This window comes from Trachypithecus francoisi, unplaced genomic scaffold, assembly GCF_009764315.1.
Source record: "Trachypithecus francoisi isolate TF-2019V2 unplaced genomic scaffold, Tfra_2.0 Lachesis_group3, whole genome shotgun sequence".
Taxonomy (NCBI): domain Eukaryota; kingdom Metazoa; phylum Chordata; class Mammalia; order Primates; family Cercopithecidae; genus Trachypithecus; species Trachypithecus francoisi.
The window spans coordinates 82,482,793-82,504,695 of record NW_022681468.1 but is presented as its reverse complement, the minus strand read 5'-3'; the positions used below and the strand labels follow the sequence as shown (position 1 = coordinate 82,504,695).

The following is a 21,903-nucleotide window of genomic DNA, read 5'->3' as shown; positions in this document are numbered from 1 at the left end:
TTTAGTGCTTCCTTCAGGAGCTCTTGTACGGTAGGCCTGGTGGTGACAAAATCTCTCAGCATTTACTTGTCTGTAAAGGATTTTATTTCTCCTTCACTTATGAAACTTAGTTTGGCTGGATATGAAATTCTGGGTTTAAAAATCTTTCCTTTAAGAATGTTGAATATTGGCCCCCTCTCTCTTTTGCTTGTAGAGTTTCTGCCAAGAGATCTGCTGTTAGTCTGATGGGCTTCCTTTTGTGTGTAACCCAACCTTTCTCTCTGGCTGCCGTTAACATTTTTTCCTTCATTTCACCGTTGATGAATCTGACAATTATGTGTCTTGGAGTTACTCTTCTCGAGGAGTATCTTTGTGGCGTTCTCTGTATTTCTTGAATTTGAATGTTGGCCTGCCTTGCTAGATTGGGGAAGTTCTCCTGGATAATCTCTTGCAGAGTGTTTTCCAACTTTGTTCTATTCTCCCTGTCACTTTCAGGTACACCAATCAGATGTAGATTTGGTCTTTTCACATGGTCCCATATTTCTTGGAGGGTTTGTTCCTTTCTTTTTACTCTTTTTACTCCAAACTTCTCTTCTAGCTTCATTTCATTCATTTGATCTTCAATCACTGATACCCTTTCTTCCATTTGATCAAGTCAGTTACTGAAGATATGCATTTGTCACGTAGTTCTTGTGTCATGGTTTTCATCTCCATTGGGTCATTTACGGACTTCTCTGCATTGGTTAGCCATTCATCTAATCTTTTTTCAAGGTTTTTAGTTTCTTTGTGCTGGATTCGTAATTCCTCCTTTAGCTCGGAGAAGTTTGATTGTCTGAAGCCTTCTTCTCTCAACTCGTCAAAGTCATTCTCTATCCAGCTTTGTTCCATTGCTGGTGAGGAGCTGCATTCGTTTGGAGGGGGAGAGGCACTCTGATTTTTAGGATTTCCAGCTTTTCTGTACTGCTTTTTCCCCAGCTTTGTGGTTTTATCTACCTTTGGTCTTTGATGATGGTGATGTAGAGAAGAGATTTTGGTGTGGATGTCCTTTCCGTTTGTTATTTTTCCTTCTAACAGTCAGAACCTTCAGCACCAGGTCTGTTGGAGTTTGCTGGAGGTCCACTCCAGACCTTGTTTGCCTGGGTGTCAGCAGTGGAGGCTGCAGAAGAGTTAATATTGCTGAAGAGCAAATGTTGCTGTCTGATCGTTCTTCTGGCAGCTTCGTCTAGAGGTGTACCTGGCCACATGAGGTGTGAGGTGTCAGTCTGCCCCTAGTGGGAGATGTCTCCCATTTAGTCTACTCAGGGGGTCAGGGACCCATTTGAGCAGACAGTCTGTCCATTCTCAGATCTCAAACTCTGTGCTGGGAAAACCACTACTCTCTTCAAAGCTGTCAGACAGGGACATTTACATCTGCAGAGGTTTCTGCTGCCTTTTGTTTGGCTACGCGCTGTCCCCAGAGGTGAAGTCTACAGAGGCAGGCAGGTCTCCTTGAGCTGCGGTGGGCTCCACCCAGTTCGAGCTTCCAGGCCATTTGGTTTACCTACTTAAGCCTCAGCAATGGTGGGCACCCTTCCCCTATCCTCGCTGTTGTCTTGCAGTTAGATTTCAGACTTCTATGTTAGCAATGAGGAAGGCTCCATGGGCATGGGACCCTCTGAGCCACGTGCAGGATATAATCTCCTGGTGTGCTGTTTGCTAAGACCCTTGGTAATGTGCAGTATTAGGGTGGGAGTGACCTGATTTTCCAGGTACTGTGTGTCACAGTTTCCCTTGGCTAGGAAAGGGAATTCCCTTACCCCTTGCACTTCCTGGATGAGGTGATGCCTCGCCCTTCTTTGGCTCTTGCTCACTGGGCTGCACCCACTGTCCTGTACCCACTGTCAGACACGCCCCAGTGAGATGAACCTGGTATCTCAGTTGGAAATGCAGAAATCTCCCATCTTCTGTGTCACTCATGCTGCGAGCTGGAGGCTGGAGCTCTTCCTATTCGGCCATCTTGGTGCGGATCTATGTATTTGTTTTCTTTTGTTTTTGTTTTTTTGAGACTGAGTCTCACTCTGGTTGCCCAGGCTGGAGGGCAGTGGTGCAATCTTGGTTCACCTCTGCCTCCCAGGTTTAAGCGATTCTCATGCCTCAGCCTCTCAGGTAGGTGGATTACAGGCATGTGCCAGCATGGCTGGTTTTTTTTTTTTTTTTTTTTTTTTTGGTATTTTTAGTAGAGACAAGCTTTTGCTCTGTTGGCCAGGCTAGTCTCGAACTCCTGGCCTCAAATGATCTACCGGCCTTGGCCTCCCAAAGTGCTGGGATTACAGGCATGAGCCATTGTGCTCAGCCTGTAATGTTTTATTTCTTCATAAAAGTTGGAGCATATTGGGCAAAATGTTAACATTTGTTAAATGTGGGTATTGGCTACAGTACACTGTTCTTTTCCACACATTCAAAATAAATATTTCACAATAGAAGAAGTCTGTGGCATAGGTATGGATGACAGCACTTTCAGAGAACAGCTACATTTTAAAAACTCATGTAACCCCACTGTTCAGTGTCAGCCTGTCACTTTGCAAGCATTTCTAGAGCACCTAGAAGTTGTGTAACCGTGCTCTCCATGTTAGGACTCTGCAGAGAATGAGCAGAATTTCAAACAGATAACAGAAATATGAACATGCCACCAGTGGAAATTTAAAATGTGACATGACAAACATTCCTCAAGAGGAGTCAGAAATGATGCTGGTGGCTTGGTCTAGAATGGGTCAAATTTGATAAAAACGTACTAAAATATTTTCTTGTGGTTGTAGCTCTCCAGTAGTTCAATCAGTGACTCCACTTTTCTCTGGGCTCTCTCTTGGCCATAAAGAGGCATTTGGGTACATACCTGTCCTTTTATTGTGTGAGATATAAATATTTAACAAATAGATATCTATGGTCTCCTAAGGGCTGTATTGCAGGATCTGGCCAGCAGCCCACAATGCAACGGGGCTCTTTCTTTGTTCCCAGGTGGATTGGCAGGTTGAGAAATAATAGACACACACAAGATAGTGAAAGGGGGTCCAGGCGGGTCACCACCTTCTGGTCCCATGGTGCCAACAATGCACTGGATATACCAGCATTTATTATTAAGTTTAGTGAGGGTGGGGGTAGGTTAGTGAGGGATTTAGGGTCATTTGATTATGAGGTGAGATGGCCATGTGGGGATGAAGTAATTCTTCAGCATAACATCTGTACGCAGAAGTACAGTATACAGAGATAAGAATTTACAATATAGTGTGTGCATCAGTAATTTCTAACACAGCCTTAAAACAGAAACACAGTCTTTCTGTAACTATGATTAGCAAGATATTAATCAGCAGTAACAGCTACAGCAAAAGCTGGTTACAAACAATCCATAGAAACAGGACATGAAGTTAGGCAACTGGTTAGACCAGAAATTATCAGAAGGGAGTATGCCTTAATCTTAAAGAGGCCTAGAAGAGCTGTGGCAAGATGAGGGTGTTTATAACCCTATCTTATCCATATGGACAGGTGACCCTCATGCATCCATTTATAGGCTCTCCACAAGGGTTGCATTCCATTCCCAGAGCTATGAACATCTGCTTTTCTGGGATAGGAATCTTGGTGATGTGAAAGCTCCCTGACTGCACATCCGTTCATAGGTTCTTTGCAGGGGGAAGCACATCTTGCACTGTTGGATCATTCTGGCAGTCCAACCTGGTATTGTCTTTACACAATCTTGCATGTGATTAAGTATTTATAATCAGGTGCATTTCATCTTTTATTCCGTAGCAATAGTTTCAGGGGGTATCCCTACAAGGCCAGGCAATGCACACACACACACACACACACACACAAACATGCACACACACAAACACGGCCCAATTGCTCTCCACTCCTTCTCCAAGGTCCTCTCCCTCTTACTGAAACCATCACTCCATGCCTCCTCTGTCTGTGCTCTCTCTCTGGAAGTGGAGAACCCCTGTATTCCTCCAGGATCTTTTGTTACCAGGAACCTAGCTGGGGCAGCTTCGGAGGCAGAATATTGCCTTATGAGGGGTTGTTCAGGGATACTATAGGTGGCTCTAAGGACACCACAATTTGCTTAGATGTTTTTATGACTCAACAAAGGGCTTGGGAGTGTGGTGGGAAAGCAACAGGGTGAGCTTAAAAGGAGTGTCTGAAAGACAAGAGGGAATGGGCTGGAATTCTTATATAACAGAATACTCAGTGCCAATCAGCACAGCTCCAGGACTGCTGCAGCCCCAAGCTTCTGCTCAGGAATCCAAGGTAAGCATTTGAGTCCATTGGTCCCAGGTAGGCATGTCTCTTTCCTTCAAGGGTCTCCCTGGAGACAATGGGCTGTTGAGACTGGAGAGGCCAGAGTCCTCTAGGAGACACATACCTCTTCTTACACAGCCCTCATTTGGAAGGGATAAGTTTGGCTGCCAGGGGACCCAGTGGTCAGTAACCTGTACTGGCCACCACCAGTAGTGCTGGAGTATACACAGGGGCAGTCTTAAGGCCTGGACTCAAATCCTTATCAGAAGAAGTGCAAACTTCCTTATTTCTTTTGTCCCCAGAGATAAAAGGTCAAATCCCCATTCCCTGCTGTGGTAGCAAGTATCAGTGCTGCCAGAGACACCCGTGGACTGAGCTATTCCCACCCTTAGAGACCCTGGGCCTTGCTTCTTGGGCTGGGAGGGCTTCCCAGGATTAGGGATGGGAGTGATGAGAGGGTTCTGCCTGGGGCTGTCCTGTGAATCCTGCTGTCTTGAAAGCATGTCAAATGGTTTCTGCTATGAAACTGGAACATATTACTTCAGAAAATTTGATAATAGCCCAATTTTCATACAAAAGCTCTAAGTGTACAGCTAATTTAAAGTTGTGAAATTTTAATAATAGACTTTGACCATTCACAACTTTAATAATCATTGCCAAATTCTACATTCAAAATTTAAGAAACAGACTTTGAAAATTCTCTGAGGCATGTGTGGTTGGTCATTTTAAAATAACAGGTGGCTCATGTCTGTAATCCCAACACTTTGATTGAGCCCAGCAGTTCAAGACCAGCCTGGGCAATATAATGAGATGCTGTCTCTGTAGAAAAATAAAATAAATCAGCCATGCACGGTGGCATGCACTTGTGGTCCTAGCTACTTGGGAGGCTGAGGCAGAGGATCACCTGAGCTTGGGAGGTTGAGGCTGCAGTGAGCTGAGATCATGCCACTGAACTACAGCCTAGATGACAAAGTAAGACCCTGTTTCAAAAACAAACAAACAAACAAACAAACAAATGAGAGAGAATTGTTGTATTTTTAACCTCTTAAAATTTATATCAAAAAGAAAAATACCCAAAACTTTTAGTTTTGTAATAATTGTAGAATTCAGCTGTGAATCCATCTGGTCCTGGACTTTTTTTGGTTGGTAGGCTATTAATTATTGCCTCAATTTCAGAGTCTGCTATTGGTCTATTCAGGGATTCAACTTCTTCCTGGTTTAGTCTTGGAAGAGTGTAACTGTCCAGGAAATTATCCATTTCTTCTAGATTTTCTAGTTGATTTGCATAGAGGTGTTTATAGTATTCTCTGATGGTAGTTTGTATTTCTGTGGGCTCGGTGGTGATATCCCCTTTATCATTTTTTATTGCATCTATTTGATTCCTCTCTCTTTTCTTCTTTATTAGTCTTGCTTGCGGTCTGTCAATTTTGTTGATCTTTCAAAAAACCAACTCCTGGATTCATTGATTTTTTGGAGGGTTTTTTTGTGTCTCTATCTCCTTCAGTTCTGCTCTGATCTTAGTTATTTCTTGCCTTCTGCTAGCTTTTGAATGTGTTTGCTCTTGCTTCTCTAGTTCTTTTAATTGTGATGTTAGAGTGTCCATTTTAGATCTTTCCTGCTTTCTCTTGTGGGCATTTAGTGCTATAAATTTCCCTCTACACAGTGCTTTAAATGTGTCCCAGAGATTCTGGTACGTTGTAGCTTTGCTCTCATTGGTTTCAAAGAACATCTTTATTTCTGCCTTCATTTCATTATGTACCCAGTAGTCATTCAGGAGCAGGTTGTTGAGTTTCCATGTAGTTGAGCGGGTTTGCTTGAGTTTCTTAGTCCTGAGTTCTAGTTTGATTGCACTGTGGTCTGAGAGACAGTTTGTTATAATTTCTGTTCTTGTACATTTGCTGAGGAGTGCTTTACTTCCAATTATGTGGTCAATTTTGGAATAAGTACGATGTGGTGCTGAGAAGAATGTATATTCTGTTGATTTGGGGTGGAGAGTTCTGTAGACGTCTATTAGGTCCGCTTGCTGCAGAGATGAGTTCAATTCCTGGATATCCTTGTTAACTTTCTGTCTCATTGATCTGTCTAATGTTGACAGTGGAGTGTTGAAGTCTCCCATTTTTATTGTATGGGAGTCTAAGTCTCTTTGTAAGTCTCTAAGGACTTGCTTTATGAATCTGGGTGCTCCTGTATTGGGTGCATATATATTTAGGATAGTTAGCTCTTCCTGTTGAATTGATCCCTTTACCATTATGTAATGGCCTTCTTTGTCTCTTTTGATCTTTGATGGTTTGTGGTCTATTTTATCAGAGACTAGGATTGCGACCCCTGCTTTTTTTTGTTCTCCATTTGCTTGGTAGATCTTCCTCCATCCCTTTATTTTGAGCCTATATATGTCTCTGCATGTGAGATGGGTCTCCTGAATACAGCAGACTGATGGGTCTTGACTGTTTATCCAGTTTGCCAGTTATCCAGTCTTGACTCTTTATCCAGTTTGACTCTTTATCCAGTTTAATTGGAGCATTTAGTCCATTTACATTTAAGGTTAATATTGTTATGTGTGAACTTGATCCTGCCATTATGATATTAACTGGTTATTTTGCTCGTCTAGTACCGGTTGTTCCTTTCCATGTTTAGGGCTTCCTTCAGGGTCTCTTGTAAGGCAGGCCTGGTAGTGACAAAATCTCTAAGCATTTGCTTATCTGTAAAGGATTTTATTTATCCTTCACTTATGAAACTTAGTTTGGCTGGATATGAAATTCTGGGTTGAAAATTCTTTTCTTTAAGAACATTGAATATTGGCCCCCACTCTCTTCTGGCTTGTAGAGTTCCTGCTGAGAGATCTGCTGTTAGTCTGATGGGCTTCCCTTTGTGGGTAACCCGACCTTTCTCTCTGGCTGCCCTTAAGATTTTTTCCTTCATTTCAACTTTGGTGAATCTGGCAATTATGTGTCTTGGAGTTGTTCTTCTGGAGGAGTATCTTTGTGGCATTCTCTGTATTTCCTGAATTTGAATGTTGGCCTGCCCTACTAGGTTGGGGAAGTTCTCCTGGATGATATCCTGAAGAGTGTTTTCCAACTTGGTTCCATTTTCTCCCTCACTTTCAGGCACCCCAATCAGACGTAGATTTGGTCTTTTTACATAATCCCATACTTCTTGCAGGCTTTGTTCATTTCTTTTTCTTCTTTTTTCTTTTGGTTTCTCTTCTCGCTTCATTTCATTCATTTGATCCTCAATCGCTGATACTCTTTCTTCCAGTTGATCGAGTCGGTTACTGAAGCTTGTGCGTTTGTCACGTATTTCTCGTGTCATGGTTTTCATCTCTGTCATTTCGTTTATGACCTTCCCTGCATTAATTAGTCTAGCTGTCAATTCTTCCACTCTTTTTTCAAGATTTTTAGTTTCTTTGCGCTGGGTACGTAATTCCTCCTTTAGCTCTGAGAAGTTTGATGGACTGAAGCCTTCTTCTCTCATCTCGTCAAAGTCATTCTCTGACCAGCTTTGATCCGTTGCTGGTGATGGGCTGCACTCCTTTGCAGGGGGAGATGCGCTCTTATTTTTTGAATTTGCAGCTTTTCTGCCCTGCTTTTTCCCCATCTTTGTGTTTATCTGCCTTTGGTCTTTGATGATGGTGACGTACTGATGGGGTTTTGGTATAGGTGTCCTTCCTGTTTGATAGTTTTCCTTCTAACAGTCAGGACCCTCAGCTGTAGGTCTGTTGGAGATTGCTTGAGGTCCACTCCAGACCCTGTTTGCCTGGGTATCAGCAGCAGAGGTTGCAGAAGATAGAATATTGCTGAACAGCGAGTGTACCTGTCTGATTCTTACTTTGGAAGCTTCCTCTCAGGGGTGTACTCCACCCTGTGAGGTGTGGGGTGTCAGACTGCCCCTAGTGGGGATGTCTCCCAGTTAGGCTACTCAGGGGTCAGGGACCCAGTTGAGCAGGCAGTCTGTCCCTTCTCAGATCTCAACCTCCGTGTTGGGAGATACACTGCTCTCTTCAAAGCTGTCAGACAGAGTTGTTTGCATCTGCAGAGGTTCCTGCGGCTTTTGTTGTTGTTGTGGTTAACTGTGCCCTGTCCCCAGAGGTGGAGTCTACAGAGACAGGCAGGTTTCCTTGAGCTGCTGTGAGCTCCACCCAGTTCGAGCTTCCCAGTGGCTTTGTTTACCTACTTAAGCCTCATCAATGGCGGGCGCCCCTCCCCCATCCTCGCTGCTGCCTTGTGGTTAGATCGCAGACTGCTGTGTTAGCAATGAGGAAGGCTCCGTGGGCGTGGGACCCTCCCGGCCAGGTGTGGGATATATTCTCCTGGTGTGCCCGTTTGCTTAAAGCGCAGTATTGGGGTGGGAGTCACTAGATTTTCCAGGTGTTGTGTGTCTCAGTTTCCCTGGCTAGGAAAAGGGATTCCCTTCCCCCTTGCACTTCCCAGGTGAGGCAATGCCTTGCCCTGCTTCAGCTCTTGCTGGTCGGGCTGCAGCAGCTGGCCAGCACTGATTGTCCGGCACTCCCTAGTGAGATGACCCCAGTATCTCAGTTGAAAATGCAGAAATCACCCTTCTTCTGTGTCGCTCACGCTGGGAGTTGGAGACTGGAGCTGTTCCTATTCCGATATCTGCTTTAATAAACAATTGTTTTAAGTGGTCCCGGAAATTGAGCCTGATTAATTAGTGTTTTGTTGCTTTACAGATCTTAGCCCAATTGTATTCTACAAGTCAAAGCCAAGTGAATTTCTTAAGGAACTTTCAGTTTAAAATAATTTTAGATTCAGAGAAAGTTGCAAAAATAGTACAGAGAGGTCTCACATATTTTTTATCCAGTAGTTCCAATGGTATTATAATAATGTATTAACATCTTCCATAATGATAGTGCAATATCAAAACCAGGAAATTGACATTGATACAATCCACAAATTTTATTTGTATCTCATCAGTTTTATATGCACTTATGTGTGTGTGTGTGTGTGTGGTTCTGGACATTTTATCACATGTTGATTTGTGTGGCCACCACCACAATTGAGACACAGAAATGTTCTATCACCACAAAGATCCTTCATGCTACCTCTTGTAGTGACACTCATCTGCCTCCCCTTATCCCATCCCTAACGTCTGGCAACCACAAATCTTTTCTATATTTCTATAATTTTATCATCTCAAGAATATATTAGTGGGATCATATGGTACATAACTTTTTGGAATCAACTTATATTTACTCAGCAGAACCCTCTTGAGATCCATAAATTGTTGCACTTATCAGTATTTTGTTCTTTATTGCTCTGGAGTATTTTCTCACACTCCAATTTTCTGACACCAGCTGGTGCCCTACAGTTCAATCCAACTCTGACACTAGCTGGCGGTGGCACCAGATTCCATAGGTTCAATGGTTCAGTCTCAGCGATCGCCCCCATTTCAGATGTGAGTTGCAAGTCCCAGGCCACCCGTATGTCTGACTGACTAGCTATAAATCAGGGATTCCTTGGGTTGGATAATTTGCTGGAATGGTTCAAAGAACTCAGGAAATCTCTTTATTACACCTACTGGTTTATTCCAATGGATAAAACTCAAAAACAACCAAATGGAACAGATGCATAGCACAAGGTATGCTGTGTTTGTGTAGCTTCCATACCTATCTCTCTGGGTGTGCCACCCTCCCAGCACCCCAGTGTGTTCACCAACCTGGAAGCCCTCTGCATCTCATTGTTCATGAGTTCTTATAGGGCTCATTCTCCAGACCCCTTCTTCCCTTCCTGGAGGTCAGTGGGTGGAACTGAAAGTTTCAGCCCTCTAATCACTTGATCTCTCTGGTGACCAGTTCCACCCTGAGGCTATTTAGAGGCCCCACTCAAAGTCACCTCATTAGTATAAACTCAGGTATGACTGAAAAGGGCTCATTGTGAATAGCAAAAGACACTCCTACCACTCAGGAAATTCCACAGAAATCTGTGTAGGAACCTGGGACAAATACTGAATGTATGTTTGGGATATAGCACAATTGTTTCGTAGTGGTCCACGGGATGGATCTACTACAGTCTGCTTAACCATTCACCCACTGAAGAACATTTGAGTTGTTCCCAGTTTTGGCTACTATGTACAAATGAAGCTGCTATAAGCATTCATGTACATGATTTTGTGTGAGCTTGCGTTTTCAATTCTGGGATAAAGCCTGGGAGTACAGCAACTGGGTCATATAGTAAGTGCATGTTTATTTTTTAAAGGAAACTCCCAAGCTATTTCTCCAAGTGGCTGTACCATGTTATGTTCCCACCAGCAATGTATGAGAAATCCAGTTTCCCTACATCCTCACCAACATTAGATATTTTTCTGATTTTAGCGGTTGTAATAGAGGAATAGTAGTATTTCATTGTGATTTTAATTTGCATTTCCCTAATGGATATGGTATTCAAAATCCTTTCAGGTATTTATTTGCCACATATATATCCTCTTTGATGAATGCTCAAGTATTTTTTCTCACTTTTTAGTTGAATTGCATTTTTATTGTTGAGTTTGAGAGTTCTTCATATATTCTAATATGAGGTTTTTTGGTCAGATGTGGTTTGCAAATATTTTTATGCCAATCTATAGCTCGACTTTCATTCTCTTAACAGGGTCTTTCACAGAGCAAATGTTTTTATTTTGAGGAAATCTGATTTACTTTTTCTTTTATGGATCATGATTTTGGTGTCATTTCTAAGAACTCTTCACCTAGTTCTTTGTCTTGAAGATTTTAGCCTGTGTTTTCTGTAAAAGGTTTTAGAGTTTTATGTATTAATCTGTGATCCATTTTGAGGGATTTTTGGTTTTTTTTAGACAGAGTCTTTGTCTGTCACCCAGGCTGGACGTCTCAGTCACAAATGATCCTCTCACCTCAGCTTCCTGAGTAGCTGGGACCACAGGTGTGCACCAACATGCCTGGCTAACTTTTTAATTTTGTAGAGATGAGAATCTTGCTATGTTGCTCAGCCTGGTCTCTACTCCTGGCTCAAGTCATCCTCCTGCCTTGGCCTCCCAGAATGCTGGGATTACAGGTGTAAGTAAGTCATCGCATCTGGCCTCCTTTTTTTTTTTTTTTTTAAATAAAGAATGAGGTTTAGCTTGAGGTTCATTTTCTTCTACTATAGATGTTCGATTGCTCCGGTGTCATTTGTTTAAAAGATTATCCTTCCTCATCGAATTGTTTTTGCACCTTTGTCAAAAATCAGTTTGCTGTACTTGTGTGGCTCTATTTTGGGATGTTCTGTTCTGTTTCATCTACTGTGTGCCTCTTCTTCTGTCAATACTACAGTATCCTGATTATTATATAGCCAAGTGAAGTTTGAGGATATCCAAGACAAATATAAAAGTCCTGTGGGCTCAGAACAAGTAGCACCTTCCTGAGAGGAGTCAGAGAAGCCAGTATAATTTAGATACTAAGACTGCAGATTTTCTACTCAGTAGATGTGGGTTGAACCTCAGCTTTTTACTGGTTGTGAGAAATTGAACAATTTATTTCTCTGTGCTTCTGTTTGCAGTTCTATAAAATGTGGATAATAATAATGACTACTTCAAAAAGACTAAATGACTATTAAATGAAAAAAAATCATGAAGATTGCATAGCATTATGCTTAGAACATAATGATCAATACACGTGAACTTTACAGCAGATGTTGTTGGTATCCTGCCTGAGTCCTCTCGGCACTCACCTTTCTGTATTCATCAGCCCAACTTCCAACAGCTCGCACCTGTGACTTTCGCTGGGTTTTCTGGTTCCTGGAACCTGCTCTGTGCACAGGTGGGGCAAGCTGGCAGTAGTAAGGAATTTAACGCTGCTTAAGAGCAGCCCTCAACCAATGACGGACAAGAGTTGACCAGCTGTCCTGGTTTGCCTGGGACTGGGGGGTTTCCTGGAGTGCAGGAAAACTGGGAGGGTGGGCCACCTTAAGTCCCCAATTCCCTTTGAATTTGAAGCAGATGCTCAGAGTTCCTCAGCAGATTGAACTTCAGTAGTCACAGAAGTAACCTGATTGATCACACACCTTTCCTGAATGGGAGTCCCTAGCTGGCTCATGACTAGGAGATGTCAGTGTCCTCATTCCAGACTGGGCTCTGCAGTCGATGCCTATCTCACACATCCCTGTCCAATGCTCCCACCTCATCACACAGCTCTGGAATTTATAATTAACTCCAAATCTTAGCATCTCTCCCTAAATATCTGATTCTGAGCTCTAAGAATAATGTAGTTGGAAAACCAGCTGCTTTGTGGGTCAATGAGGGGAGTACTTGAATCTTGGTACTGGTTTGGTAGTCCTAAGATACTTGTCTTATTACCACCAGGACATCCCTCTCTCCCCATCTTCCATCTTTCCTGGGCTGTCTTCTCTTCCATCTCACTCCCTCTAGTCTCCTAACATTGCTTCCCAAGATCATCTCCAGAAAAACTACTTGCTTCACAGTATACCTCTTAGGGCAGCCAACTTAGGATTATTATTGTTCCTTGGTGTCCCCACTGGATAGTAAGGGGGTTTGAGATGAAAGGTATGTGTTGAAAATTGTTTCAGATATGAGGTGCTGCTGTTGCAGTTACAGTGATACAAGGTGCTGTGGGCTGTTTGGGCAGGTAGACCTGAACAGGAAGGCCTGGGGGCTAGAAGGAGGTGAGAGGAGAGGCTCTGTGAATTTTTTGGAATCGGAGGGAGTGGCCTGACTTTATTGGAATCAGAAGGGAGTGACTGGACTTTATCTAGAGTTGGAAGGGAGTCATTTGTGATGAGAAGCAACTTGCCTGTCGGAAATGTTACAAGTTTAGTATCTGAGAAGGGGGCTGTTGCTATGACTTTAGATGGAGAGATGAGGGGTGGCTTCAGGAAAGGTCAGAACCTGGAGCTGTTGAGAACAAGTTCAATGCTCAGATGACGGATGTAGAGGTGAGCCAGGCAAATATCACTCAGGCACTTACCGGGGCCCAGCACCATGCCTGGCCATGTCTGCTGTGGTGCTGCAGTTCACTACAGTGGGGAAGCCCTTCTGGTGGAATAGGCTGTGGAAAGAACATGGATAGTCCTGCACTTTCCTGGAAAGTTTGGAGAATGGTGGGACATCCGTCAGAGGCCTCAGTGGCACTTCCGTGGAGGATGCATGGAGACACAGGTCCTAATGTGTTCCATAATGTGAATATCTTCCCAGGTTCTTCCCCAGCTTTGGGTCCAGAAGGAGGAAAACCAGACAGTGACTGCCATGTTCAAGGCTGTGTCATGGACCTTTAGGGGTCTTCATCGGCCCTCAGTCCCTCTCTCAGCAAAAATGTTTGGCAAAAGAGCAGATAAGAGCAATGTCCTGACTGATAAAGTGGCTGTGATCACTGATCACTGGGTCCACAAGAGGGTGAGTGAATAGGAGTCCCTAGCTGGCTCATGACTAGGAGATGTCAGTGTCTTCATTCCAGAGTGGGCACTGCAGTCAATGTCCATCCCACACATTCCTGCTCAATGCTCCCACCCCATCATACAGCTCTAGAGTTTATAATTAACTCAAAATCACAGCATCTCTCCTTAGAGCTCTGGTTTCTGAGCTCTAAGAATGGTGTAGTTGGAAAACCAGCTGCTTTCTGAGTCAATGAGAGCAGTGCTTGAATCTTATCTCCCTACCTACTGCCTCAGTAGTCCCAAGATATTTATCTTATTACCACCAGGACATCCCTCTCTCCCCATCTTCCATGCAGCTATGGCCTTTTAGGATCCTAGTCTAATAGGGAGAAACCTGAGACCTATTTGTCCCTCAGACTCAGTGGTTTCATTGACTGGAGGATGCCCCCTGGCACCAGGGGAATGAGCAGGCCAATGTCTCAGGACCAGCTCAGGGAGTTTTCATAGGTGAACCTCTTCTCATTGTCACATTTCTTCCCATGTCGCTCCAATTCCACTCATCCTCTGACTGCCATCATAAGCCACAAGCTATGAGTCATTATCACTGGCAGGAGGAGGAGTTTCTGGTGTTAAGTGCTTCAGGGACACGATCTTCCTTTTGACCCTTCGTGGTCTATAATTTCGCCAATTTAGACCATTGTATTTCAGAATTGTTTAATCATTTTAGACTTCCCAGATCTCTGTGACGTTTTAAATCTTTATGGGTGCTCCCAAGGCCTGACCTTCATAATAAATGAATACATTTAAAAATTCCGAGCTACCCAGATAGTTTGTACAACGCAGAGGAAATGTGCCTTCTGCTCTTTCTTTATCACAGGGGTTGAGCAGCCCTATCAAGAGTACATCAGATCTCCTCAAAGGAAGGAAATGCAGAGGGGAGAATGCGTTCTTCAAAATGAAAGTGTTTCAACTGCAGAGCAGAGGGAAGCTGTTAAGCTTAGAGAAACTGTAATTTATACCGGAGGCCTCTGGTTAGAACAAAAAGAAAATAGGCTGGACCATTAAAAATATTCTTTACAGTGTAGACCGGGTACCCAGCAAGTTAACTGATTTGATGAAACATTACTTTTTAAAAACTCCTTTAACAAAATTGATATGAACATTTCTTTATCTATAAAATATAATTATACATTAAGTTGTGAGAATTAAATGGGGTAGCTTTTGCGAAGGCCTGGTAAGTATTAGCCACTCAGTTCCTCTTCCTTGCTCAGAAGGATTTGGAGGTTGCTCTCAGACAACACCAGGGAACTCAATTTGTGTCTCAAGATCAGGCTTCCAGGAGGAGAGTGGGTAGGGCAGAAGCCATCACTCCATCCCTGCCCCCAGGATCCGCTTTGCCATCGCTCGGCATCTTGCCCAGGACGGGGCCCACATGGTCATCAGTGGCCAGAAGCAGCAGAACGTGGGCTGGGCCGTGGCCGTGCTCAGCGTGGTGGGCACCGTGTGCCACCAGGGGAAGGCTGAGGATCAGGAGTGGCTGGTGGTCACGGTGAAGGGGCAGGCAGTGGGAGGAGGAGAAGATGGGGATACCCAGATCCAGCCCTGACATGGCTGGGGTCTCTAGGAATGGTATCTAGGTGAACAACGTGTGCAGCCCAGGACAGGGCCCTGGCCAGGGAATGAAGCAAATGGACAACCAGATGTGTCTGAGAAGAGATGTTCCTGGCAGGAGGGAGCTCACATGGGCTGGTCTAGAGCAGTGCTAAACAAAGGGTGGCCTGGCCTGGGAGCTTGCTAGATACCTGGAAGTTCAGATCTAGCTGAGGCTGCTTGAATGGAGGCTAACTTTGCACACAGTCTGCCAGTGATCTGTGTACTTGTTGAAGTTTGAGAGCACGGCTCTAGCGCACCCCCAGGTGCTGTGCTGGGGAGCCCACTGGGGTAAGAGCTCTTCATGCGTGACCACCCTGGAAGGGGTGAGTCGTGAGGCAGAATCTGAAGGAGTGTGCATTGGGCAGCTGCATGTTGCAGAGAATGAATGGGCTCTTGATGTGAGACTGTGGGAGGAAGATTCTGGAGTGGAGGGAGAGGTGAGACAAAATTGATTAGAAATGTAGGAGGTGAGTGAAGATCTGGACTGGTCGGGGCCTGGGTGTCAACTAGGCGTCACACAGGGGCAGGAATTTGATGGCTTCAAGGAGGTGAGAAACAAATATTTCACTCACCTCTGATGGCCAGGACCTGCCAGTGCTCCAGGGATGCTGCAGGATGACCTCAGGCAGGGGTTCGTCACTTTGCCCTGGGTTGTCACCATCTCTCCTTTGCTCCTTCCTCCACATCCTCTGTCATTTCCTCCACAGGCCTGAAGCACTGTGGAGGCGGTGACCAGTGTGCGTGGCAGAGGTCAGTCCCTTGGTGGGGAGCACACTGGGAGCCAGTGAGCCAGTCTGGGACAAGGTGAGGACCGGGGATAGGATCACTTCCTGCTTGGCTCTCTGTCCTCCATTTCTGCACGCATGCATATGCACACAGAGCACCTCAGCACCCACATGCCCTCCCTCCCCACCTCAATGCTGACTGTGATGGGTGGGGGCTGGGGTTCCCTGGGACAAGCTGCCCATCAGTAAGTTGGACAGGCACTGACTATGCCCAGCCTAGACCAGGCTCCAGCAGCCTCCTCTACCCTGACTCTCCTTGTGCTGGTCACTGCTACAAAGAGCTGAGATGCCAGAAATTTCCTGGTCTATCTGTGGCAAAGACCCCTCCCTTGGCTCAGGTTTCTGAGGCTGTCTCAGTCTGGACTTACCGGCACCTGTTCTAGTCCCTTCATTCTGCCCATCCCATGGACCCCCTCTGGGCTGTCACAGAGACACCTCACTTGTTCACAGACACAGCAGAGAGAAGGGACCCCTGCCCAGGCCTACCGTCCCACTCAATCAATAGAGCATTCCAGGGGCTCCCATTGCCTCTCCACACCCCCTGCCCCTGCTGTCCTGATGGGCCCCCTTCGAGGGCTCAGTCCTGGTCCTCTCCTGACCCTGTTGGCAGAGACTGGGTCCTGTGATCTATGTAAGCCATCCCCTCCTCAGGGAGCCTTCATTCCACTGACCACCCCTCCCCTTCTCCTGGTGGAGCCCACCCCACCTTCTCTCTGTGGGCCTCACATTCCATGGCCTTCCAGACTCAACTTTCAATTCCTCTCCTCTCCCTTCAGCCACACTCAGGCTCTTCTGGTTAAAAAAAAATCCTGGTTCCAAACCTTTGCTGACATAGACCAAATACTCAGTATGGATTCCCTTCTCTCATTGCACCTACCTAATGGCACTCACTAAGTTATCCTGATTTCCCTCCCTCAACTGTATTTCCCCAGCCTCCTCTCCAGAGGGCAATATTGACTGGGGAGAGGTTGTGTGGGGACCGACAGTGAGAGGGTACCCTAAATCACAGATTATTGGTGGCTCCCCTATGACCTGGGCAGGACTGGAACCTCTGATCCCTTTTCCCTCACACATAGTAAGGAATACACACATAGTAAGTGTCCCAGCACTTGGCACAGTCACAGGGCTTCATTCTTGCTCTGGCCACAGGTCTCCAAGTGACCAGTGAGATGGGCCCTGGACAGACCTCCTCCCTCCCTGTCCCTTGCCCATGGATTCTTTCTCATTTCAGATCCTGTGTGTGAACGTGAAGGCCTCAGCCCTCCTGCTGAGCCAGCTGCTGCCCCACATGGAGAACAGGGAATGAGGGATGAGAGGGGCTAGTGGGCACCGAGGTCTAAGTGCATTGGTTTTTTTCTACCGCCCTGGAAGCACTTGGGCAGGGACTCAGGAAGTAGAGGATGGCGGGGGAGATGGTAGGTGTGTCCTTTGGGAAATGTTCTCCATTTCCAGACCTACCTTCTTCCTCATGGGATGTGGCAGTTGTGATGAAGATGAAGAGACACTTGCTGCGGACAGGCAGGGCCTGCCTTCCAGGTCCTCAAAGGACCTTTCACTGGCCCTTGTTTCTTTCATCCCGGGGAGTGGCATGGACCTTGCCCCTGCAGTGGCAGCTGCAGGGATGAAGGGGCCAGAGTGAAGTCACCCAGAGCCGCCAGCTCCAGTTATGCTTGCCCTCATCTGTGGGCATGTCATCAGTTTCCCTTCTGGTCAGAAGCACTGTGGGTTTGCTTCTCCTCACCTTCCCATGAGGAGCCTGGCTGTCCTGTGTCCCGTGGCTGCCCAGGGGCAGGCCAGGCCGGGACTCATTAGTGATGCCCAGACCTCACAGGGGTCTCTGTGACACATGAGTGTCACTTGGCTCTGCTCTCCAGGAGTGCTGCCCCTCAGCCTCGGGACTCTGCCCCAAGGGATGCCACTCTGGCTGTGTGTATTGGGTGGCTTTGACCCCAGCAGTGGCCTTGGTACCCACTAATTTAGATGTCCATCTTCCCTCTAGTGTTCCAAATTGTTCCCAAACGTTTATGCTTTCACCCTGAATCCTGAGCTGGTTTCCTCATAGCATAAAAATACAATTTCCTGGCTCACCTGATCTTTTTATTGAACTTTCATCTCTTCTCATCTCCCTTTCTTCTCACAGGGGAAGCTCTGTGGTTCTGGTCTCATCTACAGTGGGTTATGTGCCAATACCAGTGAGTGTGAGCTCCTCTGTATGTGGCTGGGTGAGGGATAGCGGAAACTGGTTTCCTGTGAGGCCCTGCAGGGGTATGTGGGAGAATTGGCTGTTGATCCCAGATAAGGTAGAGTTAAGATGTGTGAACACCAGGCCAGGCGTGGTGACTCACACCTGTAATCTCAGCACTTTGGGAGGCTGGGGCAGGTGAATTGCTTGAGTTCAGGAATTCAAGACCAGTATGGGCAGCATAGCGAGACCCCATCTCTATTAAAAGGACCAAAATAAAAATTTTTTAAAATGCTGTTTTTTTGTTTTTTTGTTGTGCTGTTAACACCAGCATAACACCCTGATGCTACAGACCAGGTGTAATCTCACTTTGTCATAATAGACCTAATACCCAAGGACATTAAGCCATGTGCCTAGGGTAAGAATAGCCAGTTAGCATTGCTTCAAGGACTGGGCCCTGGGTCTCTTAATTCCTGCTTCCTTCCTGAATGTTCAAAAGCACAGTGCAGCTGTCTGTGTCAAGCTTGGACACACATGCAGCAACTTGACATTTCCCTAAGTCTGGAGGAGCCCTGCTACCTCAGAATTTCAGTCCTGAAAATTATTATGGGGTGGTGAGGGGTCAGGGAAGGCATTTTAGTTTGGGGCTGGAGTCAGGCATATCTTCTTAGTCTGTGACCCAGAGTCACAGCTGTTATTGCTCAGGTAATTGTCCATCCCTGCATTGTCAATCCACTTTGTCTGCTTCCTTTTGCATTTCAGAAGTTGGGAGCCTGCAACACCAGCAGACCAGCCCTGCTGGGCCTCTCTAAGCCTCTGGCAATGGAGCTGGCTCCAAAAGACATCTGGGTAAACTGCCTGGTGCCAGGAATAATCAAGACTGACTTTGTGCAAATGGGGAGGGTCACTGTGGCTCCTACTCCCACTCCCTGCCCCAATGGTCCCACAGATTCCTTCCCCAGCCAAGCTTCCAGCTGAACTGAGGCCCACAGAGACCTGCAGGCTCATCACTCAGAGGCTTATCACTCAGAGGCTCTGGCCTGCAGGCTCATCACTCATCTGGCCCAGGCTCATCCCTCAGAGGCTCTGGCCTGCAGCCTTTGGGACCTACAACCTCTCCCTTTCCTGTAGAAGCATGGGAGGGCCCTGTCCTTTCTGGGAGCAGACCAGAGTCCTTCCTCACCCTTCTCAGCCAAACAGGGTCACCCTCCCACAGAGGACTTGGTCTGCCATGGTGCTCTTCCCAGCCCCCATCTCCTCCCTGCTACCAGCGCTCCCCAACATTCCCTGCTCCTGTCAACAGTCCATCTGCCTGACATTGACCTGAAATCTTTCCTCAGGACAAAACATTGCCATATTTGCTACCCAGCTTTAACCAAGTCCATGGATTGCAGCGGTAGGTGGTGCTTGGTACTTTAGCGGTCTGTGTCTACTTGAGGGAAAGTTCAGGTTCAAGAAGACATAGATCCCTGATCTTCCAGTCTACTAGCTATTCCCCTCTCTGAAGTCTGAAGACATCACAGTCCTGGGCTGGAGGCTACAGGGTGGGTGTGAGCCCCCCGTGGAGCCTGGTGAGGTATGGGTTGATTGGGGTCAATGCTGGGCACCCCTCTGGGGCAGCAGGACCTGAGGTCAGAGATTAACACTTCAAAGGCTGCGCCCTCAGCTCTGCTCGCTTCCCTCAGATTTGGGGAGCCAGAGGACTATGCAGGAAGCATGTCCTTCCTGGGCTCTCCAGATGTGCTCCATCACTGGGGAGAACATCGTGGTGGTTGGCTACTCCCCTAAGCTGTGAAGAAAGTGTGTGGCTAAGAGAGTGAGGTCACGGTCCTCAGTGGAAAATGGGGGGCCTAGGGAAATATGGAAGCAGGGAGCCTTAGGACATCAATAGGATCCAGGGCCATGTAAGGAAACTTGCTCAGGAAATAAGGAAGGCGAGGTGTTTGAAACTTTTCTTTTGGAAACAAACATGTTTGGCCACTTCTAATCTAGGCTGATTTCTGTTTGGCTAGTGATATATGAGCAGTCCCCTTGGCCTAGAAGCCTCATCCCTCGCAGAGTTCCTTGCCTCATTCCCTAAGACTTTTTACCCCTCCCTACTTTCCTTCATTCCTTTCCCATGAAATTATAAATAGGGCTGGATACTTTCCATCTGCCCTTCCAGATCCACTATCTGTGTTTTTTCTTCTCTGTGTCCTGGGAGGCTGACCTGTAGGGATGCTTCCACAGTCCCTTAACCTCTGGCTTCCAGTTGGGTTTGGTCAAGGGGAGGCACTCACAGGAGATTGGAGGGTGCAGGAGAGTGAGGCCAGGGAGTTTGTTTCTCAGGTTCCCTTATTGCCTGCTTGCCACATGAGGGCTGTCTCCACCAAACGCTATGGCTCTTGTCAGGCAGTACCTTCCCCTCTTTTGCCCCTTCAGGTCTAGAGGTGGTAATGGCTCCCTACCGTTGCTATCTCAGGAGTACTGCACTATACCTTGTTGGATGCACTAAACCCTGTCCACTTATTTGTAAGTAATTTTAAATTAAAATCTCCTTGATTATTCAGTTTGAGAATATCAATGTTACCACCATATCTTTTCCTTAAGAAAACCATTTACTTATAGCTTGTATACAATAAATCAGATGCACTTCAAGCAAACTTTTCACTGAGTGTTAACAAACTTTTACATACATATGACCACTACCATAATAAAAATACAGAACATTTCCATTGCCCCCCTCCAAGTTCTCTTGTGCCCCATTCCACTGGACACCCCTGCCAATGACCCAAGGCAACCATTGATCTTCTGTCATGATAGATTATATATTTTTTAGAGGTTTATATAAATGGAATCATATGGTTTATATGTACTCTTCATGTCTGGCTCCCTTTGCCTAGCATAATGCTTTTAAGATTCATCTTTGTTGTTGTGTATATCAGTAGTTCTTTCCATTCTATTGCTTAACAATATTCCACTGTATGAATATACCACAATATCTTTGTTCACCTGCTGATGGACACTTGAGTTGTTTCCAGTTTTTGTTTATTGTAATTATACGTTTTGTGACTATTCATGTTGAAATCTTTGTGTGGGCATGTCTTCATTTTTCTATGATAAACAGGAATGGAATTTTTATTTAAAAAATTCTTTGCTGATATTTTCTGTCTTTTCATTCATTGTGAGCATTTTGAAAAACTGTATTTAGGATACTTATAATAGCTGCTTTGCAATTCTTGTATGTTTGTTTCAACATTTGGTTCACTCCAGAGTTGGAATCAGCTGAGATGCTTTTCTCTTGAATATGTGCTCCATCTCTTTGTTCTTTCATTTTTTTCACATCCAGTGATCAATCTTTGGTTCTCTTATATTGACTCGTTTTATATATGTATTCTGAGCATTATTAATTTTAAGTTGTGGATATTCTGGCATCTATTATTTTTTTCCTGATGTGCAGTATCATTTATTTTTGCTGGCAAATGTTTGGATTAGATTTGACCCATAAACTCTATTTTTCTGGTGACAGTTCTGGTCTCGATTTAGATCTTTGGTTTTGGCTGAGCTGCTTTGAATCTATTCTTACATGCAGGGCTCAGGGGTAAATTAGACACATAATTTGGGAATTCCCTTCTTTGGATCTTTCACTTCTAGGATTCTTACATTCATCTTAGTGGTCAGTTTCACTAACTTCAGCTTTCTGTTTTCTCATCCAGAAAAAAGT

At 45.5% G+C, this 21,903-nt stretch overlaps 1 pseudogene; it reads left to right on the top strand.

Moving 5' to 3' along the window:
• The first annotated feature begins 4,164 nt into the window (after window positions 1-4,164).
• On the top strand, window positions 4,165-19,995 carry LOC117071049 (annotated as a pseudogene).
• The last annotated feature ends 1,908 nt before the right edge of the window (window positions 19,996-21,903 follow it).